The sequence below is a fragment of the Mandrillus leucophaeus genome, unplaced genomic scaffold, assembly GCF_000951045.1.
Source record: "Mandrillus leucophaeus isolate KB7577 unplaced genomic scaffold, Mleu.le_1.0 Scaffold669, whole genome shotgun sequence".
Taxonomy (NCBI): domain Eukaryota; kingdom Metazoa; phylum Chordata; class Mammalia; order Primates; family Cercopithecidae; genus Mandrillus; species Mandrillus leucophaeus.
Window position 1 is genome coordinate 1,190,655 of NW_012107241.1, and position 13,890 is coordinate 1,204,544.

Consider the following 13,890-nt stretch of genomic DNA (forward strand, 5'->3'; position numbering starts at 1 on the left):
ACCGAACTGAGGCAAGGAGGCTGGACCTTTGTATTTCAGCACTGACCAGTTATTGGATTCAGGCTGCCACCAGAGAGTGGGGGCCTCATCTTGGGTGAGACAGTTCCCTTGGGCAGAGTGAAATTCTGAAGAAATCAACCAGAAGCCACCAGCAGCCAGCATTCCAGACAGCTAGGGGGGGACTAGCATCTCATTCCTGGAAGAGGGATCTGGGTATCACATTACATACATATTAAGAGATATATGGTACACCCCTATTTTACAGACAAGAAAATAAGACAGAGAACGGTTAAGAGCTTATCCGAAGTCACTTTCAGTGTCCTTAATGCAAGTTCATCTTTGGTTTCAAAACTAAGACCTGGTATACTTCTCTTCAGAAGACACTGAAAATTATGGCAAGGCACTGTATTTACTTTTTGCCACAGTTGCCAGGAAGCTCATAGATCATTTTCATATTTACTTTAAGCAAACATATTTACCTAGGTTACTGCTATTTGCCCTGCATCCTGATTTCTTTTCTTCTTTTCTTTCTTCTTTTTTTTAATATGGGGTCTGTGTTGCCCAGGCTGGAGTGCAGTGACTATTTGCAGGGGCAATCATTATGCACAACAGCCTCAAACTCCTGGGCTCAAGTGATCCTCCTGCCTCAGTCTCCTGAGTAGGTGGGACTACAGGCATGCACCACCACACCAAACTGGCATTCTCTGTTTTCTTATTTCTTCATTCTACTTTTAGCTTTCTCAATATGCTGATACGTTTTGTTTGGTATATCATATACGAAAAAGCAGTCCATCTCATCCCCATCATCTATCTCTAGGAAGTACACAAACCATTTACACATTAGGTAAACAATGGCAGGCATAAGGTAGTGGACATTCCATAGCCTCCTTTGATAAGCCACATCCTTACCTGCTTTTACTGTCAAAAAGTAATTCTACATTGTGTTTCTGCTCGTATAATTCAAACTTACTTCTTTTTGGAGGAGTTGGTCATCCAATAAATGCCATCATTTATCTGAGATCTTGAACGAATGACTGAATGAATCTTCTACAATTAAGTCTTACTTACTAGGTTTCAATACTTATTTTAAATTCTTCCTTAGGACTTCCAAATCTCATTGTGTTTCTGATCTTAGGAAACCATAAATTATCTCCAAGAATTTAAAAAATTCTTTTCATTTCAATGACAAGAAATATCAGCATAATGCTGTCCATCTAGGTGTTACTATATGATTTTGGTACTGTATTTATGACTGTTGATAATCACATTGTTGCCAAAAACATGACTTCAATTGTCAAAATTTAATAAACATGGGCTGATTCAGAAGGAGGTGATATAAGCAAGTGGTTAAGAAGAGCATGGGTTCCAGAGAAACACTGGTTAGTCTAGTGTCACTGCCTGCAAGCTTTGTGACAAATTAATCTCTCTGTGCCTTAATTTCTTCATCTATATGGTGGGGCTGGTAACACTACCTCCATCATAGATTTGCTGTATTAAATGAGAAAACACAGCATTTAAGAGTGTCTGCTTAATTGCTTGCACTCAGTAAATATTTGCATTATTATTATAATTATTACAAAAATGATACAGTCACACCATATGGAGACCAAGGGGCCTTATGAATTGAGGTTAGTTCAAGTAAAGTAGTGCAGCAAAGTGTGGTATCACGAGGCGCAACATGGGTAGGAGTAACACGTAGGAGTAACATACTCAAAAGAACCCTTACCCTAACAATCAGTGTCAGAGCGATGTCGAGAAAAGCAAGCTTCAGCTAAACCACATCATCTAAAGCATCATTAAACGAATGCCAGCTTGAGGTTTTTTTTGTTTCGGAGACGGAGTCTTGCTGTCGCCCAGGCTGGATGGAGTGCAGTGGCACAATCTCGGCTAACTGCAACCTCCCCTTCCTGGGTTCAAGCTATTGTTCTACCTCAGCCTCCCAAGTAGCTGGGACTATAGGCGTGCACCACCAAGCCCTGCTAATTTTTGTATTTTTAGTAGATACAGGGTTTCACCATACTGACCAGGCTGGTCTCAAAGACTTTTTTGATTTTTCATTTTATTCAAAGTATTTCACACAACTGTTGGTATTAACATGTGAACTCTATAGGTAAAAGCAGTTTATATCTAGGAGTACCTATGTAAATAAACATCTTTTTGCCCATACATTATTTGAGTTTCACAAACATCTGGCTATACTGCCATAGTTTCTTTGACTTTTTTCTCAGTTCTTCTTTTATAGATAAAAGCCAATTAGTGCTGGGGGCAGTGGCTCTCAGCACTTTCAGAGGCCAAGGTGGGCAGACTGCCTGAGCCCAGGAGTTAAGAGACCAGCCCGGGCAACATGGTAAAAACCCATCTCTACAAAAAAATACAATTATCTGGACTTGGTGCCGCATGCCTATAGGCCCAGCTACCAGGAGGCTGAGGTGCAAGGATCACGTGAGCCTGGGGAGGTTGAGGCTGCAGTAAACCATGATGGTGCCGCTGCACTCTAGCCTGGGCAACAGAACAAGACCCTGTCTCAAAAAAAAAAGAAAAAAGAAAAAAGAAAGCCAATTAATTAATCATTTTGAAAGATTTATAATCTTGGCAAGAATATGGTGACTAACACATTGTTGACATATAAACCAATGGGGAAAAAGGAATCCTAACTACCTATACAGAGTGAGGATGAGGCCTCACTCACTGGGCAACCTGTTTTCAAGAAGCAGAAGGCAGGCAAAATTCAGCATGAATAGAAATATGCATAACCCACAAATGCTCTTGGAGTTAAACAAAATAAAAAGCATGTAGATCTTTCATTCCTTTTTTGGTGCATAGAAATTTACTGGAATTAAAATCAGACTTACCACTACTGTTTCTTGGAAAATAACAAAAGGTTTCATGGATATATGGTTACACTGCAGTGAAGAAGTTAGCATTTTTTTCCTGATTTTTCCTTTTAATTTTATAGTGTGCTTATATTACTTATATAATGAAAAAAGTAATTATTTGTACTGTTCTAAAATTGGCACAACTCTGATTGCTCAAGGCCCAACTATTAGCCATGTTTTCTAAACAGTACAACAGAGAAGGGATCTCTCCTGGTTTTGCTTAAGACTGACTCTTTAGGGCTCCACATAATGCCTGGCACAATAGCAGATGCTCATGAACTGATGGTTGAATGAGTAACAATGTAGCACTTTGCTGCTTGATGGTACAAACCTCAATGACAACTGGATATACACAAGACAAAGGAATGATATCAAATCATGTAAATCATTCTTAATAAAACAATAGCAAATGAACTTCTTTCATAAGCATGATGAGAGGTATAGAGCTCAACTTCAAGGATTTATCAAGAAATATCATATTTGAGGATCTTTTTCCCTAACTGTGTTAATTGCTTAATTACATATTTTAAATATCACATTATTTTCTACCAAAATGTAAGCTCTTTGAAGGCAGGGTTTTTTGTGTCAGTTTTGTTCACCAAGGTATTCCCAGAGCCCAAATCAATGCCTAACATGTAAATGGGGTGCAATACATTTTTGTTGAATGAATGAATGGAAAATTCCTTAAGATGGTATACAGGTAGTGGAGATACCAAGTGTTAGGTTGAAGTGCTTTTTGACCTATCCTATTCTCTCTAAATTATAAACCAGCTCTTTCCCTTTAGAGAAAAATATTTGCAAATTAAAAAAATAATAAAAGCAGTTTTGGGTACATATGAACTTTTATTCTGGTTTTATTAATATCAATTACAAACATAATTGGTTTATTTGAATCAAGTAATCTGAAGATAGTAGAGAGACAGTAGTGTAAATTTCAAAAGCTGTTACAACAAAGTAGTCTTACATAGGCTGAGAAAATGCAACTAGAAAGCATATCTAAGTAAACAACTTCTACTATTGTTATTTATACTGAATGAAGTAATATTTGATAGCCCAAAATATATAATTTATGAATACAGCCAAGAACACACACATAAAATAAAATGATGGCTGTTATTTCTAAAATACCTGAGAATAAACACAGGTTTGTATTTTACTAGAGTAACAACACATCCTACTAAGTGAAAAGGTAACACTCACTTGATTAGTGCCAAGAAAAAAAAAAAAAGAGGTCTTTCCATTGGCTTTCAAGGACTTTTCCCAACTAAAAATAGTTGAGAATTATACAGATTTAAACACATGCCTTTTTCCACAGCAGATATCTTTCAATTATTTAGAACAATCGGAGGGGAGGGGAACTCTGCATTGATTATGAACTCCAGATAATTTGTAACATATGCATAGAAGGCACAGATCCACTAAGCATTCATTTTCAACACCGAATGAAGCTTCCGCAATGGTAAATATTAATAGCACACAGAACACAGTGGAGGAACCCCACATCAGAAACAGAATTAAATAATATCTGGTCATAACTGCAATCCTAACAGTTAATTGTTTTAAAAAGTTCTTTAGAGTACTGGTCTGTGGTTTTTGAAACTCAAAACTTTTTCTTCCTATTTTATTTCATTTGTTTTAACATTACACAGATACAATTTTCCACAGAAAAAAACTGCTGGTTCTATATTAACGTAACACTAGGAGCACAAATCCAGGTATCTATCTACATGACACTTAACATTTGAAATACTGGATCTGAATTTTACTTCTTACTCTCCGGTAATATTGTGAAAAAGTGGGGGGGAAGCAGGATAATCACTTCTGAAGACTGGGAAGCAGAACTGAAGTCTGTAGAGACTATATGCTAGAGGCCATACGGGCAGGACTGTCTTCATTCGGTATTGTAGTTGGTTTTCCTTGGGTTCTTAGAAATCAAGCCTAAAAACTTCAGCTATGAAATATTGTTATGGTCTTTGATGACCGCAGCCAAGAATCCTCTGTGTAAGTTGGTAGAGAAGTAGATACTGAGCTGTCTCACAGGTTAGGATCTAACAAATTCTGGAAATTAAATTCCCAGATTCTTCGAACAGCTCCTTGGTTTTGATGTATATGAAATTTATTCTTGTGTCTCCATTACCACTGCTTTATTTCACTTTCCATCTAGCTTGCTGCAAGAAGCCTCTAAACGACCTTTGTGCTTCCAGTCTTACCCTTTTGATTCTCCACATTACAGTCAGTGACTGTTTCAAAATTTAAGACTAACCATGTCATTGCCTGGCTTAAAATCCTTTGATGATTAGAATAAAGTCCAAGCACTTTAGCACATCACCTGACCTCTTATTTAAGTCTCCAGTCTCATTTCTTACTACTTCCCACTCCCCCGCTTCACCCTTTATCTCAAACCCTAGGCTCAAACTACATCTATCTAAAACTACATAATATAATTTCACCAGAATATCTAGGACAGGAGCCGTTGCAAATCAATGTTTCTGGAGTTTCAATATCTTAAGTCTAAAAGAACACAACGAATGAAAAAATAAATATTGATCTCACTGTATTATCTTCTAGTCCTCTTTTAACTGTAGCTTATGGCCCATTAGTGGGTTGCACAATTAATTTTAGCAAGTTGTGACCACCTTGGTCAAAAGGATGGCGGCTCCCATCCTTCCAGACTTTCTTTGCACCAGCATTTGGTGAGGGCGTTTTGGAGACAGCCAAGGCTGTGGCTGGGGAAGGGGAAAGATGGGAGGTACCACAGGGACTGGGGTGAAAAGGGGAGCCAATGCTGACAAGCACTGGGGAGGAGAAGGAGGATGTGGGGAGGATGGGGGCAGAGAAAGATGCCCTGCCAGGGCAGGTATTGTGTTAGGTGCATTCACATGTGTATACTGTTATGAAACAGGCTCTACAGCTGGAGTGTCTGCCTTCAACTAGAACAGAACATATCAGAGTACATTACATGTAGTTAAGTATAGTGCCATTATGTGGATTAAGTTAACATTTACAAAGCACTTAGAATAGTGCATGGCACACAGAAAATACTATGTAAGTGTTGGTTATAATCACTGTTTTGTGAAATTTGTTTCAGTTATACATACATGTTACGCGACTACCAGGTCCCAGGATACAATATATTTCTTCTTCCTGCGAATTGTGGTAAAAAAAGATGCACTGCTTTGGGTTTACTTTCTAGCATACAAATTAAGAAATGAGATACATAATGGATATTTACTCAACTGCAATTCAACGCCATGAAAAAGTTGTTACTCATCACAACATATAAATGACCTGGAATTGGTATGTTCACTACAGTGTCATCCCAAAACTACTGGCTCCACCATTCTACGTGGTTATGACACCATCAAGGCATCACTTATGACTCCTACATCACTCTTTCACCACGTGCCATGCAATACTGGTAAATTATTCTTCAATTGAAAAGCATGACTTTTTAAACAGCTGAACACTTAAAGATTTTTGAAAGTATATGACTGGAGACTTCCAGTTTTACATTCTTTGGTAAGTATATCTCACTATATTTGCAGTTTGCACTATTCTAGGTTATGCTGCCTCTGAGCTTTTACATCAACTATTCATCTACCTTTGAGTCCACCTTCATCTTCAGGATCCACCTTTTGAAAGCCTAGGATGTGTGTGCTCCTATAACACCATGAGCATAACATTAACATGACACACAAGACCTTGCTCACAATATTGTAATTTATTCTTTAGTAATCTGACTCCTTTATTAGAAGACGGACATCTTGAAGGTGATGGTATACTACCGTAATTCTCGGACCTACTGCAGTAGGCACTCAAATATCTGTTGATGAATAATGAAAAAAATAAAGAACTTATTTCAGACCTTAGCATTTAAAGAAACCTTGTGATGAATCTGTCAGTTGAATCTGATGACAGGGAAGGAGCAAAATATCTAAATCCCGCCCCCTCCACCCCCTGCCAGATACCTGAACTTTAGCCAAGAGTTAAGCCCCACACTTTCCCCTGTAACCTTCTCCTGTTTTCCTCTGGCTTTCTAATGGCAAGGGAATTCAGGAGCCCAGCACCGCTGCATCAGCCAAGAAAGATATCAAAAAGATACTGAGTTCTAAAGCAGCAGTATTTAACTGGGGTAGCCTCCTTTAATAACTGATGGAGGCAATTTGAAACCTTAGGGATTCCTGTCATTCCCCCTCTTATTTATATTGTTTATCAATCCTGGCCCCTGAATTTAGAATAACCAAAACAATATAGGCTAGTGATATTGTTTCTTTTAAATGTAACTTGAGTATTTCCTTAACACCAAAATTTTCAAGAGACAGTTGATCAAACTCACAAATAATGATTTAATGTGTATTTTTCAGATTCAGTTTGCTATTCAGTACATTTTATCGCCAATTCTCATCATAGTCATCTCACACCAGACTTAACATTTTCTATGTCCTGCTAACTTCCTATAGATTTCCAAACACATGATGAAAAAATTTTAATGTCAGCTTAAAAATCTTCCAGAGGATACACGGATTTCAAAGTCTTTTGGGAGTACACAAGCAAAAAGTTTGAATACTCATTATTCAAAAGCTGTTCTGGCCAAAAAAACAGTCACTAGCCACAGGTGGCTATTTAAATGTAAATTAGATAAAATTAAAATTCAATTTTGCAGTCACACGCTAGCCACATTTCAAGTCCTCAGTAGCCACCTGTGGCTAGTAATGCCGTACTGGACAGCGCAAATTCAGAACACTTCCACCGTCACAGTCACTTCTACTGGACAGGGCTCACCTAGGGAACCTAAAATACGCACTGTTTGCCCCAGTGAGTTGAAGTTATAAGACTTTTACTCCTGGCACCTCCTGGAATGGTAGGCCATTTTTCTTGACTTTTATCAAGGTTCCTCCTACACAGGGGTAAAGTGACAGAAAGGTCAAGAAGGAACCTTGAGCTCCCCCTAGAGGTTTGAGTAGGTGGCCACAAGAATCCTTTTACAAAGATGAATTTAATACTGTGAATAACAACTTTTTACCTGACACTGTTCAATATGGTAGCCACTAGTCACATTACACCTATTTATAATTTAAAATTGAATTAATTAAATACAATTTAAGATTATGTTTCTCAGGCACAATGCCTCACATTTTAAGGGCTGAACAGCCACCTGTGACCAGTGGCTATCATACTGAACTGAGGTAGACAGAGAATATTTCCATCACTACAAAATTTTATGGAACAGTACTGTTCGTACTATGCTTTCTAAATTATTTTTTCCTTTAACATATCCTCTTAATGAAGTAACCAGAATATTTAACTCCACCCTTCACTGTATTTCCAAAAATGCCAGAAAATAAACCCAGAATCCTACTCATTCACAGTTTTAACATGTGCTTGTTAGCTCCTTTCCTTCTAAAACTGAAAGTTTAAGTATAAGCATATGACTGGTAGTCAGAGATGGTCTATTCTTTGAGGATACACATCAAGCCTCTGTCAAATTCATAAGCAGATAAGCAAACTGGAAGGCACGAGAGTTCAGATAACATTGGGAGGGTAACAACAGAGACTAAATATATCAAAAACAACGGAAAATAAATCTAAATCTTTCTTACAAACTATTTGAGTAGCTTATCATATTTCTTAGAAATCTTTCAATGAGAAGGTAGAAGAAATGTCTTGTCTGCAAACACCAAAAAGAAGTCCTCAGAGATGGGCAGAGTCATTAAAATGCTTATCAGGGACAATGGTAGCTTTTTGCTCCAAGTTAGTTATCTTTGCCCTGTTGGTTCTTACAAATAAATAACTGCAAAGCTTCAGAGCTAAAATGAAAGACCAAATACATTATATGGTGATTTTCCTGTTAAAGTACAAAATTTGCTCCAAAGATGATGACAATTACTAATGAATAAATCTAACCAATGTCCCTAGAAAATTAATCATTTTGTTTTCTGAGCAGAAGGCTCTTTTATCTTTTATTTATTATTTATGTATTTTGAGACAGGGTCTCACTCTGTCACCCAGGCTGAAGTTCAGTGGCACATTCTTGGCTCTGCAACCTCCACCTCCCAAGCTCAAGTGATCCTCCCACTTCAGCCTCCTCAGGAGTTATAACTACAAGTGTGTGCCACCACGCCCGGCTAACTTTTTGTATTTTTGGTAGAGACAGGTTTCACCATGTTGTCCACGCTGGTCTCCAACTCCTGAGCTCACATGATCTGCCCACCTCAGCCTCCCAAAGTACTGGGATTACAGGCATGAACCACCATGCCCGACCTCTTTTACCATTTTAAAATTTGTCTGATGAGCGACCAGCACTGATTCAGAAAAGGCAAATTTTTTAGGTCACATACAATCACCCTGCATTTCATCTTGAGGCACAGCTAGAAGTACACATCTGTTTCAAAGACATAAAGCCAACATTCAAGAGGCAAATTTTTGGAGAACACCCAAAAATATGGGACTTGAGAATGAGTTTTGCAGTGCATCAGATTAACCGACTGAAGTGTGAATGTAGCATCTGGCTCAGAGTGAATGCTTTCATGAATTCCAAGTCTAGATAGGTCTTTCAACTACTACAGTATGGCCAGCGATGAGATTGCCCCCTCCTTTGAAGTCATTACGCTTATAGTCTGCTTTAGGCAAATAACACTAAATCAAGTACCGCCTTGCATTCCATCCCTTGTGTTGTCTTGTCCAGCTTTTTGACTCATTGATGTATGTATACAAGCTTCAACTGGATTTTATGCTCTTGGGCTACAGGAATTGTGTATTATACTTCTTTTCTTTATTTACTTTTATTTTTAAAGCTACAGTTCTTTTATTCATCCTAACACCTAGCAGACAGCCCTCCACATAGTAAGTACTTAAGTATTTGGTGACTGGAGATATGAAGAAAAGGCCTATAGTAAAAGAGAAAAATCATGCAATCACTAGACAAAAAACTACCTAGATCTGTGTATCTGACTTCAAAATTGGGCTGGAATTGTTAGCAAATTTTCCACTGCAAACAAACAAAAATGCAACAAAACTTCAAGATAAACAATCTATGTAGTAAGGCAGTGTCAAATACATCCGTTTTACCCAAACGACAGAGCAAATACCAATAAGATGACAGACATCAAAATCAAACTTTGCAGCAATAAACAAATGTTTATATCTAATTGTAAATTAAAATCTTGTGTGCTTAGAAATATGTTCATTCAGACAGTATTAAAAAGTAGGATGTTAGTCTCAAAATCCAAGAGTTAAATTACTAATTCAATTTCACTATTTATAATTTTAGTACTTTTACTGTATAGATAAGAGGACCAGGGCACAGTTCAGAGAAGGTAAGTGACATGCTTTAAGGTGATTCAGGAAGGTGGTCAGAAAAGGGTGCAATAAGACTCAGCTTCCTGATCCTTTATATAGTGTGAGGAAGGCTGCTAATCAGAAATTATCTGACTAAAGGAAGGTTTGCATGGAAAAATTAAAGTTGCTATATATCTCTTCCTTTTAAAGTTAGAAGAAATTATTTACTGGGTTTCACAGTTGAATTCTTTTTTTTTAAGAGACCAGGTCTCACTATGTTGCCCAAGCTGGAGAACAGTGGTTATTTACAGGTACTACGATCTGGCACACTGCAGCCTCAAATTCATAAGCTCAAGCGATCCTCCCACCTCACCCTCTAAAGTAGCTGGGACAACAAGGAAGCGCTACTGTACCCAGCTCATAACTGAATTTTTGACAGGAATTTCAAATATATTAGACCACAAATGTAATTGATTCACACATATTCCTTCTCTGTGAGCCTCTGACATTGAGTTCACCTGTACTTCAGTCTGCATAAGAAGTTCCTCCTTTTCCTTTTCCACATCTTACTACTTTGTTTCTATTTTGTAAAATCTAAAGCAAAAAGTATTACTAAATTTCTTTTTGTAGTACTCATCAACACAACAAAGTGAAAGATTTTTGAACTACTTGTTTTAAATCTGCATTTCTGAAACTGGGATCTAATGACTTGTTTTCAGAGGTGTGAGATTCTCTGAGATCTTAAGGTAGTAGTTTTATTTTCACGAGCATAATCTTGAGTTACTTGAACATTCACTTCATAATTGTGTAGGAATATGATTTCAGTGACCACATTTGCTTCTGTGCTGAAAATTACATTCACACGAAATCTCCTCAAATGCAGTATTCTTCAGACTGGGTTCCAGAGTCTGTTTTTGCGTTAAACAGCAGTATTATTGAATAATACTGCTGCAGATTTTTATATTTTCCAAAATTCTCTTTCTAGACTTCATTTGGTGAATTAATTAAATAAGGCCGGGTGTGGTGGCTATCGCCTATAATCCCAGCACTTTGGGAGGCCAAGGCAGGAGGATCACTTGATCCTAGCAGTTTGAGACCAGTCTAGGCAACACAGTGAGATCCTGTTTCTAAAAAAATAAAAATACACAATTCAAAAATTAGCTGGGCGTGGTAGTAAATGCCTATAGTCCTAGCTACTCAGGAAGCTGAGGCGGGAAGATCACTTAGGTCCAGGAGTTCAAGGCTGCAGTGAGCTATGATCACACTACTGCACTCCAGCTTAGGCAACAGAGCAAAGCCCTGTCTCCATTAAAAATAAACTTAAATTCAAAAAATGTAGTGTCTACTATATGCTAGTACAGCAGTGAATAAGAGAGACCAGAACCTGTCCTTAGCTTATCAATCTGGCAGGAAAACTCAACTAATGAAAACTTACTAATGAAAAAGTCTGGGTTGATTGAAATCACATAAAGAGTAGAGCACTTTAAAACACAAAACAGTTATCTGCCCTCCTTGTTAACAGCTACAATGGATCAGAGAACCCATACTCATCAGCACATTCTCAAAATATCCTAAGAGCTTGAGGTCAACTTGGTTTTACCTGTCTGGACACAGGTAAGTCGATCCTCTTTTAAAAATTATTCAAAATTATTCAAGTAAGATAAATCTCTTTTTCTTGCTTTAAGTTATCCTTCTCATAACTGGACAATGAAACAACCCAATTAGGTACTCCCTGGTTGAGAAACAATTTTATGGAGAGATTTATATTCAGTGACGTTTTCACAACACACTTTTTCTGTGTGATTGGGAAGTTTCTACGGACAGAAATTAATTGAGCTAAAACAGTTTAAAATGCCTAAAGTGCACCTCTAACTCAAGAAAAGGTCATGGATACACACTAACCAAGACAGTACAAAAACTCTCCCCAAAATTAAACCTTGGCTGGGCACAGTGGCTCACGCCTGTAATTCTAGTGCTTTGGGAGACTGAGGCAGGACAGCTTGAGACCATGGAACTAAAACCAGCCTGAGCAACGTAGAAGACCCTGCCTCTAAAAAAAAAAAAAAAAAAATTTTTTAAGGAGCCAGGTGTGGTGGGGCATGCCTGTAGTCCTTGCTACTGGGGAGGATTGTTCGAGCCCAGGAGTTCTTCAGGTTGGGCAAGAGAGGGAGATCCTGTCTCTAAATATACATAAATAAAAGTTAATATTTAACCTTAATGACTTTGAATAGAACAAATGAGATTCAGAGAAGAGTAGCCTTGTCCTGTTAGCTACTACTTTAATGTCCTTGTCAAAAAAAAGAGAGAACTTAAGTCCCAAAGATACATGTTATCAAATACACTAATTTAAATTAGTAATGGAGTAATTAATGCGTGGCAAATTGCTTGAACAGCAGAAGGTTTTAAATATCTTAGTTTCTGGACCAAGTTTTCTAAGCAACAACATCCCTAAAGGAATACTACTGGAGCCAAGACCTGGAGAACTTTGGTGCAATTTCCCTCCTTTAGCTTACTCTAACTCACGATTGCGCCTATTAGACTTTATTCTTGTTCTTTAGTGTGATCATTCTTATTTATGATTGTTCTTGGTGGCTTTTATCCCCCCTCAAGAAGTTCCCAGAAAAAGTGCCAGCTGTATCAGAAAAGAAGTGCACAGATAATAGGACTAAGTAGTATAAGCAGTTCAGTAAAACCTGGGAGAATCCTACCACAATCTTTTTAGCAGCCACTACAATGAGGAAATGAGCTTAACTAAAATACAACTCCTTATCTGCCAATAATACAAATATGAACCCTAGTCAGTAGTAGTAGCAAAATCTTAACCTGGCTAAGATTTCTAGCCCAAATTAAGCCTCTGCATTTAAACATGCAGGTACACAAGGATGGCCAGATGCACACTGAGAGTTCTACTTGTCACCACATCCGGCACAGTAACTGAAGCAGGGAAAAACTGGCTTTCCTGAAGGAGCTTCCTAAGAAACCGCAGGGCCTCAAGCCAATCTTAATTCTGGAGGCATCGACAATCCAAATTCCAGACCAACTCTTGGCCAAGCTAACTTTGATGGTGTCCACTAACTCCACGGTAACAATACACAATCTGGCTACAATCAAGCCTTTCCAATTCTCCAAAGCATCTCTAGTCTTACTCGTCCTTCGTAGCTCAAGATAGAAGCAAAGCGACTGACACAAAGGCCAGTCGTCCCAAGGCGCTTTTTCTAGGGCTCCGCTACGGCCACTTATTAAATATTCCTACACTGGGGGCTCAATGCCCCCACTTCTGCCCTTCCTCAATCCCGCCCCGGCCGGTAAGCCTCTGCCTGGGAGCCCCTCCGCCTGAAACAAAGCGAGGGGCCCCGGCGGTGGGGGCAAGAGGCGCCCGCGGCACGGGGACTGCCGCACGGCGCACAATGAGAAACTACCAACTTCAGAGCGCAGGAACATCCTCAATTGGCAAGAAAGAGGGGCGGCGGCAGGCACGCCCAACTTCAAACTCAGGAAACCTACGGGCTGGCGGCCATCTGGAAAAAGCCCCCTTCCCAGGGAGAGAAGAAAAAGGCGGAGGAGATGCGAATCGCCCACCGGGCCCCGGAGGGGAGCCCTGCCCTCAGACCGGCCCCTGCCCCCGAGGCCCGCTTCCCCGCCTTCTCTCTGCCTCTGGTTCGCTGCCCCAGGCCGGGCGGCCGGTTACCTTGATGCGCTCCCGGCACTGGGACGGGGTCCGCTCGTAGCCCAGCTC

General features: G+C 39.1%; 1 protein-coding gene across 3 annotated transcripts in view; it reads right to left on the reverse strand.

Annotated features, from left to right (window-relative positions):
* MSANTD2 (Myb/SANT-like DNA-binding domain containing 2) overlaps window positions 1-13,890 on the reverse strand; it is a 33,207-nt gene extending 19,317 nt beyond the window's left edge. For 2 of the 3 annotated variants that reach the window (XM_012001683.1, XM_012001681.1), the window contains exon 1: window positions 13,843-13,884. The gene's annotated coding sequence lies outside the window, so the exon portion shown is untranslated. Of the gene's footprint in view, window positions 1-13,842 lie in introns of all 3 variants that reach the window. The other variant, XM_012001682.1, reaches the window with a different exon arrangement.